This window comes from Mauremys reevesii, linkage group 12 (assembly GCF_016161935.1).
Source record: "Mauremys reevesii isolate NIE-2019 linkage group 12, ASM1616193v1, whole genome shotgun sequence".
Lineage (NCBI taxonomy): Eukaryota > Metazoa > Chordata > Testudines > Geoemydidae > Mauremys > Mauremys reevesii.
The window spans coordinates 2,982,000-2,993,912 of record NC_052634.1 but is presented as its reverse complement, the minus strand read 5'-3'; the positions used below and the strand labels follow the sequence as shown (position 1 = coordinate 2,993,912).

Here is an 11,913-nt window from a genome sequence, read left to right as displayed (position 1 = left end):
ATCCTTTAATACCGGTTTTTGTGTTCCGCTGGCTGGAGCTTAGCATTAATGGTCCCTTTTTTCCTTCCAGCCCAGCCAATGGAATAGGACTTTTCTGCCTTTTATTCTTCTTCAGCATTTGCGGATGCTCAAATGTTCATGCACTGGGAAAAAACACATGCACAAAAGCTGTGAGAGTCAACTCTCATTTTGGTTGGGCTGCTTATTCACCCATTGCAAGGGGGTTGCAGCTACCAGCGCTCCTCTGATTGGTAGGAGAGGATGCCATAGTAAGGTCTCCTTGCTCCCTGTGAACAGGTAGAGTGATGTAGCTGAGAAAAAGAGAGACAATCAGCAAGGTCTTTTCCTCAAAAAACAATGGGCCTAGAAGTATGCTGATCATCAGCTCCAAGGTTTGTAAAAAGAAAGCAAAAGCAGCAGAAAATTCCACCTTGTGGTTCAACTTGGTCCTCTCCAGCTAAGATTTTTCTATAAAACTCTATAAAAAGTTTTTAAGGAATTCAGAGCTTATTTATATCAATGTGAGTCTTGGCATTGACTCCAATGGGCTTTGAATCAAGCCCTCAGTGCAGGCCAGGTAAATGAGAATTGCATGGACAGGTAGCAAAGGCCATTATTATTAACCCCTCTGATTCTGGATGTAGAGCCTGGAGTAATGGAGGTGGGGGAGCTAAGCCAATTATTATAGCTGAGTGTCTGGCCCCATATATCCAAGATCCTTCAGCTCTGAAATTTATGCTCTCAGTGGACTTTCAGGGCATACTGCAAAGGTTATGTACCTAGGCTCTTCCTGAGAGAGGGAGCAGAGCGAGGGAATGTCTCTGATTTTATGGGGTTTGGCAGCACTTGAGTTTTGATGGTGGATCGGCTCTGTATTACTTCTGCAACATGTCTCTTCAAACTCAAATTGTTTTTGTGCTTAAGAGCTCGAAACAAGCACCTTGTAGGCACCACAGCAATAAATAATAAATCCAAACCTGCATCATCTTCCTAAAATAACACAACAGCTAAAGGAAACCATAACATAAGTGACAATTAATATAAAGAAATCAAAGCAGCTTCACTCTTTGCTCTGTCAGATGTTTTCTTGGGTGACAATATTTAAATAAAAGAAAATGATGTCTTCAAATGACACCTGGAAGGAAAAGAACTGAACGCCCCACACCAAACGGACATAATTAATTCCAGGCACAGAGACAGGGCTTATGTGTTTTCTGCTTTTATTTCAGATCATTATTGAAAGTTGTCAGAACTTGTTTTGCTTTTCTTTTATTATTATTAATAATACTAATGTGTAAATAACATGCCCTGGGAGTGTTCCTGACATGCAGTGCCTAATCCCGAGAGATTAATTTATGAATGCAGCATAGGGCAAAGCTGACTCTCCGCTACTGTAAATTGCTGTCAGTTAGAACCAAACATACCATTCGCAGCAAAACAAAGAGGCTTCCAATAGCATTGCTGTGGGGCAGAGAGGACAGGGGAACAGCAGCCCAGTAAGATAATAAGAATCCTATTTTTACATTTGTGCAGCATCTTTCATCCCAATGGATCCAAAACATTTTGCAAACTAGCCTCAAGTTCTTTCTTTATCCCCAGCACAGATGCAGGCAGTATCAGCTTCCTCCATATTGTTCCATCATAATGGTTCAGATTACACGTGGATGATCCTATTGTACTGCTAAGGGATGTGACCAAGACCTATTAATTACCTTTATTATATTGTATTAAGGACCCAAACAGGAATTAGGCCCCCTTGTTCTAGGCATGTCCCGACTACTAATACCAAGACACTCCTATTCACCCCCTTGGAAGCTCTGCTTCCCCAGTGTTATTATTGTTATTGTTTATTATTTGTGTTGTGGTAATGCCATCGTGCTCTAGTTATGGACCAAGTCCACAGTGCGCCAGGTGCTGTACAAACACAGAACAAAAAGACAGTCCCTTACAAGGATAGCTGTTGTAGGGATGGTTTGTATCACATGGACATTGGAATGAAACCACAGGCTCCTGGTGGTCGTCTGATGGGAGCAGCCGGAGCAGAGCTCTAACCTGAGCTCTCATTTCTTGTCTGCCCCCTGCATGTCTAGTGATATGATATAACAGATCTAATACGATTGTCCCCCAGGTGTGCCAAGCAGACAGCATGGGACCAGCTCCACTGCCCAGAACCCATGTCACAGACAATACCAACCAGAGCACTGGGCACTTACACATTACAGCTTTTCATCCCTAGATCTGAGGAAATTTTACAAAGCTGAGTAACCACTCCCATTTTGCAAATGGGGAAACAACTTGCCCAGCAACCCTCAAGTCCGGATCCAAGCCCAGGCATCCCAACTCCTACCCTCAGCGTAGTCCCCATGACTGCAGCTGCCCCTACGCTGGGGCTCTGAGCACTGCCAGGGAAACAGAGAGGGGATATTAATGGTTTTAAGCCCATGGTAAATTATTTAGTTTCACCTATGAAACATGCTCGTGCCACAGCATCTCTCCCAGACCTTTGCCTTTCAGCTCAGACTTCTTGCTCAGAGAGGGTATGTGCTAGTATTTAACAAGGGGGTGTGCGTAGCTACCAGTGTTTGTAGCAGGAGCTGTGGCTGTTTTTTTACAACAACTAACATTTCGCTGTGCTGCTTAGTTTGCTATTGAATCCTTTCCCCCAGAGAAGAGGGCCCGTTAACTCTTCCTTTCCCACAAACTTCTTAGAGGACAGAAATTTTTTTTGCATTTGTTCTGGCTTCATATTAGTGCAGCATTAAACTAGGCTGTAATAATGGTCTGATGTTCCTGCCTATGCGTGCTCCCTGTGTCAGCAGAGTCCTCTTTCTGCACATAGTGCGTTAATGACCCAAATAGGCTTTCGGGGCTACAAGACTAATGGAGCCACAGAGAGATGAGAAACAGCATGTTTTAATGGGTACAGACTAGCCTTTCTACTACTTTCAGGTCCTTTCTACTCCTGCTTCTGCCACTGATCAGAGGTGTCACCTGCTGACCCTGTCTAAATAAATCTCCATAGGTTCCTGACACATGCCTCTATATCTCTTGTGTGTCAATGTAGCCAGCCAGGACTGGCCTTAGACCAAATGGTGCTCCAGACGAGGAGCATCTTTGGTGCCTCCCCTCCACGGTTAAACTTTTGAATATCTTATTTTTTTATTTGGTGCATGATTTGCATGAATGATTTATCCCTGTCATATCAGACGATAAATTTGCACGCTAGCATCTGTAAATCTATATTTATACCTCACTGACTGCTTGGCGACGCCTCACCCCGATATACCCAGGAGAGCTTGGCTGACAACATTCTAAGGGGTCTGAGGAAAATGTAATTCTCAGAAAGCCTGGAAGGTTCCACAAGATTCCACAAAGGCCAGAACATTCTAGGACGGAAATGGGCAAACTGCGGCCCGCGGGCCACATCCGGTCCCTGGGACCGTCCTGCCCGGCCCCTGAGCTCCCAGCTGGGGAGGCTACCCGCGGCCCCTCCCCTGCTGTCCCCACTCCCCCACAGCCATGCTGCTGCGTGGGCAGCGGTCTGGGCGGCGGAACGGTCTGCTCCTGCCGAGCAGCGCGGCAACATGTCTAGCTCCGGCCAGGCGGCGCGGCTGGCAGACCTGCTGCTCTGAGCGGCATGGTAAGCGGGCCAGGGCTGGGGGTTGGATAAGGGGTAGTCAGGGGACAGGGAGCAGGGGGCAGTTGGATGGGGCGGAAGTTCTGGGGGGCGGTCAGGGAATGGGGAACAGGGGGGTTTGATAAGTCTGGGAGTCCCGTGGGGCCTGTCAGGGGGTGGGGGTGTGGATAGGGGTTAGGAGATGGGGAACGGTGTGGGAGTTGGATAAGCATGGGAGTCCCGGGGCCTGTCAGGGGTGGGGTGTGGATAGGGGTTAGGAGATGGGGAACGGGGTGGGAGTTGGATAAGCATGGGAGTCCCGGGGGGCCTGTCAGGGGGTGGGGGTGTGGATAGGGGTTAGGAGATGGGGAACGGTGTGGGAGTTGGATAAGCATGGGAGTCCCGGGGGGCCTGTCAGGGGGCGGGGGCGTGGATAGGGGGCGGGGCAGTCAGGGGACTGGGAGCAGGGGGGTTAGATAGGGGGTGGGGTCCCGGGGGGCATTTAGGGGCGGGGGCTCCGGGGAGGGAACGGTTAGGGGACAAGGAGCAGGGGGGGTTGGATGGGCTGTCGGTTCTGAGGGGGGCAGCCAGGGGGTGGGAAGTGGGAGGCGGTGGATGGGGATGGTGGCCAGGCTATTTGAGGAGGCACAGCCCTCCATACAGTTTTGCAACCCCAATGTGGCTCTCGGGCCAAAATGTTTGCCCACCCCTGTTCTAGGAGGTAAGTGAAAGATGAATCCACATATGGAATACCTGACATGTTACTTCTAACAATCTATTTTCCCTTTTGCCACTAACAACAAAAACTGCATCCCTCGCCCAGCGCCCCCCCAAGCCCGGCACCCCAAGTGGTTGCCTGGGTCACCTGCCCCTAAATCTGGTCCTGTTGCCAAGTCATGTGATTTTATTGTGAGTTGCAAGATATTTTATATCTTTCGCAAAGCCCCAGCTCTGGAGTCATGTGATTATGTGAGACTCTCGCTTGTTATATATTAGTTCCTATCCCTTGTGGTTTCAGAGAAAAGTTTGAAAACATTAATCTTAAAGGCAAAGAATGTTATGATTTACATTTACATTCATTATTTAAAAAAACCCTCCTGGTTTTTAAGCCAGTCTCATGATTTTTGAAGGCTTGGGGTTAATAATATTGGGAGGAGAGAGGGGCATGGCCCTGTTAAGATTATAAGCAAATAAATGTGTCCACACTGCAGCAGAGAGACTTGCACTCGTGGGGCTTGAGCTTGTACACTAAAAATAGCCGTGTGGACATTGCAGCAGGGGTGCAGGCTCGGGCTAGCCACCCGGCCCCAAACCCACCCGACTCCCTGGGTCCAAGCTCAGGTGGCACAATGTCCACTCTGGTATTTTGAGTGTGCTGGCTTGAGCCCCACGAGCGTGAATCTGTCTACCTGGGAGGCTCATTCGCGGCTGCAATGGAGACGCACCATTAGAGCCCAGCTCCCGTTGAGATAGACAGGCCAGGAGAGCGCCTCAAAAGCTCCTATGCACAAATATTGTGGCCCTTCACGGGTACCAAGGGATCCCATAGACAGCAGGACAGTTGGAAGGCCCTAGGTCACCCCTCCAGATTGCCATATCCCACTTACTGGACAGGAAGAAGCAGCCTGAAGGCTGCAGCCTACAGGCCAAATTGCTCACTCTTGCTTGGTGGTGTCACCTATTCTCACTTATTGTCACTTATACCTGCCCAGAGCTGGCTATTATGTTGGGCATTTTGTGACGCAACATTTTTTAGGAAGGTAGCAACATGGCTGCCCAGAGGGGGGGGGGGAAATGGGACAATTTGCCCCGGGCCCCGCAGGGGCCTCCACGAGAGTTTTTCGGGGCCCCTGGAGCAGGGTCCTTCACTCGCTTTGGGGGCCCCAGAAAACTCTCGTGGGGCCCGGGCCCCCGGAGCTTCTTCCGCTCCAGGTCTTCGGCAGCAATTCGGCGGTGGGGGGTCCTTCCGCTCCGGGACCTGCCACCAAAGTGCTCCAAAGACCTGCGGTGGGGGGTCCTTCCGCCCTGGGACCCACCACCGAAGTCTTCGGCAGCAATTCGGTGGCGAGGGGCCCCCGCCGCCGAAGACCCCAGGCCCCCTGAATCCTCTGGGCGGCCCTGGGTAGCAACACAGAGGCAGCAATGAATTATCGGCTCAGCACCCCATCTCTCAACACCTGCCTTTCACCCTCTCCCCTGCACCGGCCAGCCCAGTCAGACCCAGGTTATTATTGCTCTGGGTTTAACACTTCAAATTTATATGGCAACACTTGGGTGATTTTGAACAGGAAATATTAGCAGAAGGAAATGGAAGAATCTCACTGATTATCCGAGGCAATTACAGCGGAAACTCTCTACTCTTATGATTTAAGGTGCTTCTTGAAGCTACAGCTGCTGACCTGCTAATCACTCTCCTGCATTTTGCTCTTGTGGGATGGAGGCGACAAAGGAGGAGGTGGAGATGGAAGTGATCTGAGCTTCCCTAAGGGACCTGACTGTGTGAAAAGCTTTGCTGGCAAATTCTCATCCCTCCTGTCTTTCAGACTCACAACCTAAGGGCTGGTGGGCCTAAGTGATCCCTACTGCCAAGGACACAAGAAACAGGGACAACAAACACCAAGCCTGTCTGAATTTTGTATTTAAAACTCTCCAGATGAAATATTGCTGGTGGTTTTATCTCAGCCCCCCGGGGGGGGACATAGCTCCAGATGCAGGACGCATGAGTGCTGGGAGGAAAGTGACTAAGATCAGCTGGTCTGCATTGCTAGAAAAGAGTGTCAATTTCCCCATTGATATTTTGCCACTTTCAAGCCTTAAGAACAGGGACATTTCAGCTTTTGGAGGGCTGGAAATTTGGAGCTAGATCTACGTTTTGTGGCTTGTGCCCATTTCTACTTGAAGTTAAATGACCACTGTCATAGGCAATTCTACTACAAAGAAACAGAGAAATTGCATTCCTGGATCAGACCCGGTCCATCTAGCCCAGTGTCATACCTCTAACAGTGCCAGCACCAGCTGTTCCAGAGGTAGGTGCAAGGAACTGTGCAGTAAAAAGGTAATCTGCCACCCAGGGAAATTTTTTTTCTAGCTATAAGTGGGCATCTGCCAACCCCACCCACTCAATCATCTCTGAAACTGGAGTGCAACCTCATATTTTTACTGAGGGTTGATCTAAATTCAGTTGACTTTTTCTTTCTCCATTTAAAAACAAGTTTGAGTTGCCTTTCTGGTTCTGGCTGGGCAACAAAAATTGCAAAACATAACAAGAAACATCCCTTCTCCATGGTTTCAAGATCCACTTTTATAGACCCAAACAATTGGGTAAGTTTGGAGAAGTGTCCAAACTTTGGGATCCTTTCCCTGACCCAAACTTTGAAGTTCCCTGTTCACACAAACAAAAGGATTACTCTCCCAGGGCCGCATCAAGTGCAGACCACTCATAGTTCCTGTTTTTTGCAGGAGACGCTTCCTCTGCTCAGATCTGCAAATGCTTTCTGCAGCAGTCAAGCTCCAGCGCCACAGCTTCTTGCTTTTTTCTCCTTTGCTAAATCCCGGCTCCCTTAGTGGGACTTTAACCTGATTTATTTTTTATCTTTTGAGCATTTACTTTCTCATGTATAAATATTGAGTTGTGTGGGGGTTGAAGCCAATGCTCATGACAGCAGAACTCCAACTGTGTTATTTTTAAATACAAACTAAAAATTATGGGGCTCCCAAGATATTTTCCAACATCTTATTTCTTCCCTCCATTCATAAAGGACACACACAAAAATGTGGCCTCTGGCTTTGCAGAATTTTTTCATGGCCCTTAACTTGTGGTTAAAGTGAAGGAAAGGAATGATTATTTATAAATAAGAGAAATGTTCACTCCATGCATTAGGAATGCAGCCCCTGAGCTACTAGAATGCATGATAAAATATTACCTTAATAATGTACTCTGGGAGACCAACATGTAAATGGTAACAGCTGTTTTTGTGATGACCACATTACAAATGGTTGCAGCCTTGATCATTAATATTGCATTGGAACAATAATATCTTGATTTGCAGGGAGAGCTACAGTCTCTCGTTATTTCACTGAGCTGGATTGGTTCTCCTCTTCCCTTTAAAGGAAGTTAGTCACATTAAGGTTACATTTCACACTTTGCCAGCTAAGGGTTGAAAATAAAAGCCCTTAGCAAATGGAATTGCTTCACCCAGAGAGGTTTAGAAATCATTGCCCGGGGCAGGAGGCCAGAGGGGGGTTGGAAAGTGAAGATAATTTTTCTTTTAACTGGCTCCTTGAGAAAATGCTTTGTTCTATATATTATTAGCCTTCTGTCTGTGAAACAGCAGATTGGATCACTCTGTTCCTCAGTGTTCCAAACACTCTGATTGCCCTGCAGATGCCAGCTGATCAATGCCCAGGCTGAACCTCTCACCAGGCTAGATTTTGACAGAGACTGTGCCACCAAGCAGGGGCTTGAGTGGGAGTCAGACTCCTCAATGCCCCCCACAACATACGGATTTGAACAGACACAGAGGTAAGAGGCACTGTGTACCAGAGAAGGTTAGGAGTGGCCTGACCTCCCCACAGCTGAGGTGGGGTGGGTGGTAATTTGCAGCTGGCATAGCTCAGAAGCAAAATTGTCACCCCTTGGGAAAAAGCAGGGAGCAGTGAGGAAACTAACTTCCAGAGCTACAATTCCTGCCCTGAGATGCTCCTGTGCTGGCTCCTTAGTTGAGCTCTGTCCCTGGGACGTGTTAGCTACAATTCCTGCCCTGAGATGCTCCTGTGCTGGCTCCTTAGTTGAGCTCTGTCCCTGGGACGTGTTCTAGTCCATAGTGTATAAGGACTTCAGTGTCCAAAGATGACAGTCTAGTGTCTTTTGCCCACACTGAAAATACACTCACAATCTCAAACAACCCTCTCCCCCAAAGCCACGAGAATAACAATGAGCAAAGTGTTCCTTCCCATTGTTCTGACATGTGGTCCCCCTGAATGACTGAGTCTAATCAATTCTCCTTCTGGGCCTGCTGCCTGCCTCATTCCAGCAGGGATGGGAAGGACGCTTGTAAATAAGGCAAGCGTGCTGCTCAGAAGAGGAGGGAGACTTCCTGGGGAAAGATTGCATTCTGTGTTTTACCTTAATGAACAACGGTATTTATTACCAAAGACGTTTGCTCCTCAGAGTGATACACTCAGAGAATTTCATCTCGAGCCTGTTGCTTTCCCAGGTACCAAATGCTTTGTAATTGCTGCTCATAAACGCGGTGGACAGGATTGCCAAGAAAAATAGCTCCTAGCTGTAAATCTTAATAATAAAAATCAGCAGACCTTTGCTTTTCTATTTGGACACAATGCCCCAGAGAAAGTGGCATGGTATATGCCTTTTCTAATGCTCTCATTCCTCCTCCTCCTCCCTCCTCTCTCTCTCTGCTCCAAAACTCCCATGCAATTTGTGAAAGAGCGAGCTTCGTGACAATTTCAGGGGAAGAGGGAGTCCAGCAGCTGCCTGCTGAGGGTTGGAGAACTCGCTGGACATTTACAAGATCAGCAGTGGCTTTCAGGGCTACATTCAGAACTTGCGGCGCTATGGCAGATCTGCAAATGTGCAGGTGCATGCATTGGGACTGCAGCATCAACATCAGTGCATGCAAATAGGGATTTGTGTGTGCAGACTGGGAAATTACACACTTACCTTCCCATTTGTCTGTGTAGTTACCTGACTTGCAAGAACAGATATAGGATTATGCAGTTGCAATAGGTACGTGCACATATTTTACTGATCTACCCCTAATGCTAAGGTTTGAATATTTGGACCTGAAACTCACTTTAGAAAAAATCCTCTAAAAAATAGCAATGGGTGAACCTCAGTAGGTTTGGTTGAAGATATGGGATGTATCATAGGATTGATGATGGGCACAGAGTCCAAGATTTTCAACACTAGTTGTGATTGTGTGTGTGCAGTCCTGATTTCCATCAGTGTTTTCTGAAAATCAGGCTCCTTTGAGGTGTTTCCACTCAGGCATCCAAAAATTGAGGCACCGCTATTCACTTTTGAAATATATTCCAGAGGCTTCTAGTGCTAGGACACTGGCTTATGTCTGTCCTTGGACAATAGTGACTAAAAGTTGTGTTACTAGCTGATAGCTCAGGGCTCAGCAACCTTTCAGAAGTGCTGTGCCGAGTCTTCATGTATTCACTCTGATTTAAGGTTTCGCGTGCCAGTAATACATTTTAAGGTTTTTAGAAAGTCTCTTTCTATAAGTCTATAATATATAACTAAACTATTGTTATATGTAAAGTACATAAGGTTTTAAAATGTTTAAGAAGTTTCATTTAAAATTAAATAAAATGCAGAGCCCCCCGACCAGTGGCCAGGACCCAGGCAGTGTGAGTGCCACTGAAAATCAGCTCGCGTGCCACCTTCGGCACCCGTGCCACAGGTTGCCTACCCCTGTGATAGCTGTTAATTCACCTACATGAGGTGGACACACCTCTTTTTTTCTAAAAGAAGCACTTACACAACTAGCAGCATTAGTGGGCAGTCTCAATTAGTCTGTTCTACAAAAATGGTTTTTTTCATCAAAACAAAAATTTCAGTGTGAAATGTCTGATTGTGATGATTTTGGGGGTAGGTTGTTCAAAAAAACACCCCAAAATGTTGACAAAACAAAACAAAAAAAATGTTCCTTTACTTTTAAAACTTGTCACAGGAGCAAATATAAATATCCTGATCAGCTCTACTGAATGGTGCTGTGGTGCCTAAACTGGCCACTTCCAGGACAGAGTTGAATCACATTGGTAAGGTAACATAGAGAAGTTTGCCCTCATTCTCCAGACTGTCCATGTTCTGAAGTTGATCAAGGATTTCAGTCTTCAGGGCTGTCAAGCCAACACCTTACATAAGAACTATAACTATAACAACAGCTTTTCTATTGCAGTATCTGTCACATGTTATCCATACTAGTTCTCTTCCCCTTCTCCTCTTCCGCGCACACCTCTCCAGTACAAAAACGTGTGTGTCACAGCAACTTTTGAATGTCAGAAAGCTGTCTAAACTTGAGCTGACAAAAGGGAAAGCAAAAGTCCTACTCAGACAAGTTCTCCTGTCTATAATGACAGCTCAACAGACATGTGAGATGGCTCCTTTGATAATATTTAATATGGCTTGGCTATAATGATGTCATGTCATTTGCGATGATACCGAATCACTCAGGGAGGACAAAAAAAAAGTACATGGTGTGCCTATCAGCTTTGGAGTGGAATGAATTATAACTTTTGACAATGGCCACCTTATCTCCTGCAGATGTGCTCTTCATAGAATTCCCCTACAAGATTACCAGGGTATAAGAATGTAATGGTAGGAGCAGTCAATAACTCAAGGGTTATTGATTGAAACCAGCTCTTTCTTCTTTTTTAATTTATATTTTATCCATTTTTTTTACCTGTTTTATTTTTTTAGTCATTTGAGGACTCCAGGGCTCTCTCTCCTGACAAAGGCACCTACTGGGCAAGATTGGCTCATAATCAATTTATAATTTTTCCCCATTCTTTAAATTGTAGGGGTAATTCACAGAGCACTTATGAAAGTGGAAGAACTGATAGTGCTGGAGAGAGGCCAGAAAATAGAGCCAGCATGGACTGTGTAAGACGTCAGCAACACATTGCTCTGTCCATTAGTGACGGCCAGCCCTCAGTCTGTGTGTGGATAGAGGAAGCACGGAGAGCTTCCCATGTTGCTATATGGCCTAGGAACAGTAACATAAAAATGACCACACTGGATCGTACTAATGGCCCACCTACCCTGAGTGATTCACTTCCCCCCCTCCATGCCTGTGTCTCCCCTCCCATCTTTGTCTGTCTTGTCTCTTTGGATGCAAGCTCAGTGGGGTAGGACCTTTCTGTCACTGTGCACATGTACAGAGCCTTGCTAAATGGGGCCTTAATCGGAATGGTGCTTCTGGAAAACAAGCAGTATCACAGCACAGCGGAGCACCTATAGAGACGTATATTCACAACACGTGATGGCACGTGTGACACAGGGCTGTTCCACCCACCCCTCATGACAGAGAGCATCCACTAAACTCCAGCCCTCCATCCTACTCTCCCTGTAGCCCACGGACATTCATTCTGTTACAGGCAGCTCAGGACTGCACTGATCACCACAGGGCCATTTTAACCTTCGTTCTGCACATCTCTCCTCATAGGTTAATTTTATAAGAACTCCATGAGCCACCGTTTTTACACCTGTCATTCCAGTTGCTTTTTTAGCTTGCGATTTTGAAGCCGGTACAGGTTGCACGGTCCCTGTG

At 46.8% G+C, this 11,913-nt stretch overlaps 1 long non-coding RNA gene across 1 annotated transcript; it reads left to right on the top strand.

Annotated features, from left to right (window-relative positions):
• The first annotated feature begins 3,516 nt into the window (after positions 1 to 3,516).
• On the top strand, positions 3,517 to 8,133 carry LOC120375600. The gene is made up of 3 exons (XR_005586661.1): positions 3,517 to 3,640; positions 5,989 to 6,642; positions 8,001 to 8,133. It is a non-coding gene; the product is annotated as an uncharacterized LOC120375600 (long non-coding RNA).
• The last annotated feature ends 3,780 nt before the right edge of the window (positions 8,134 to 11,913 follow it).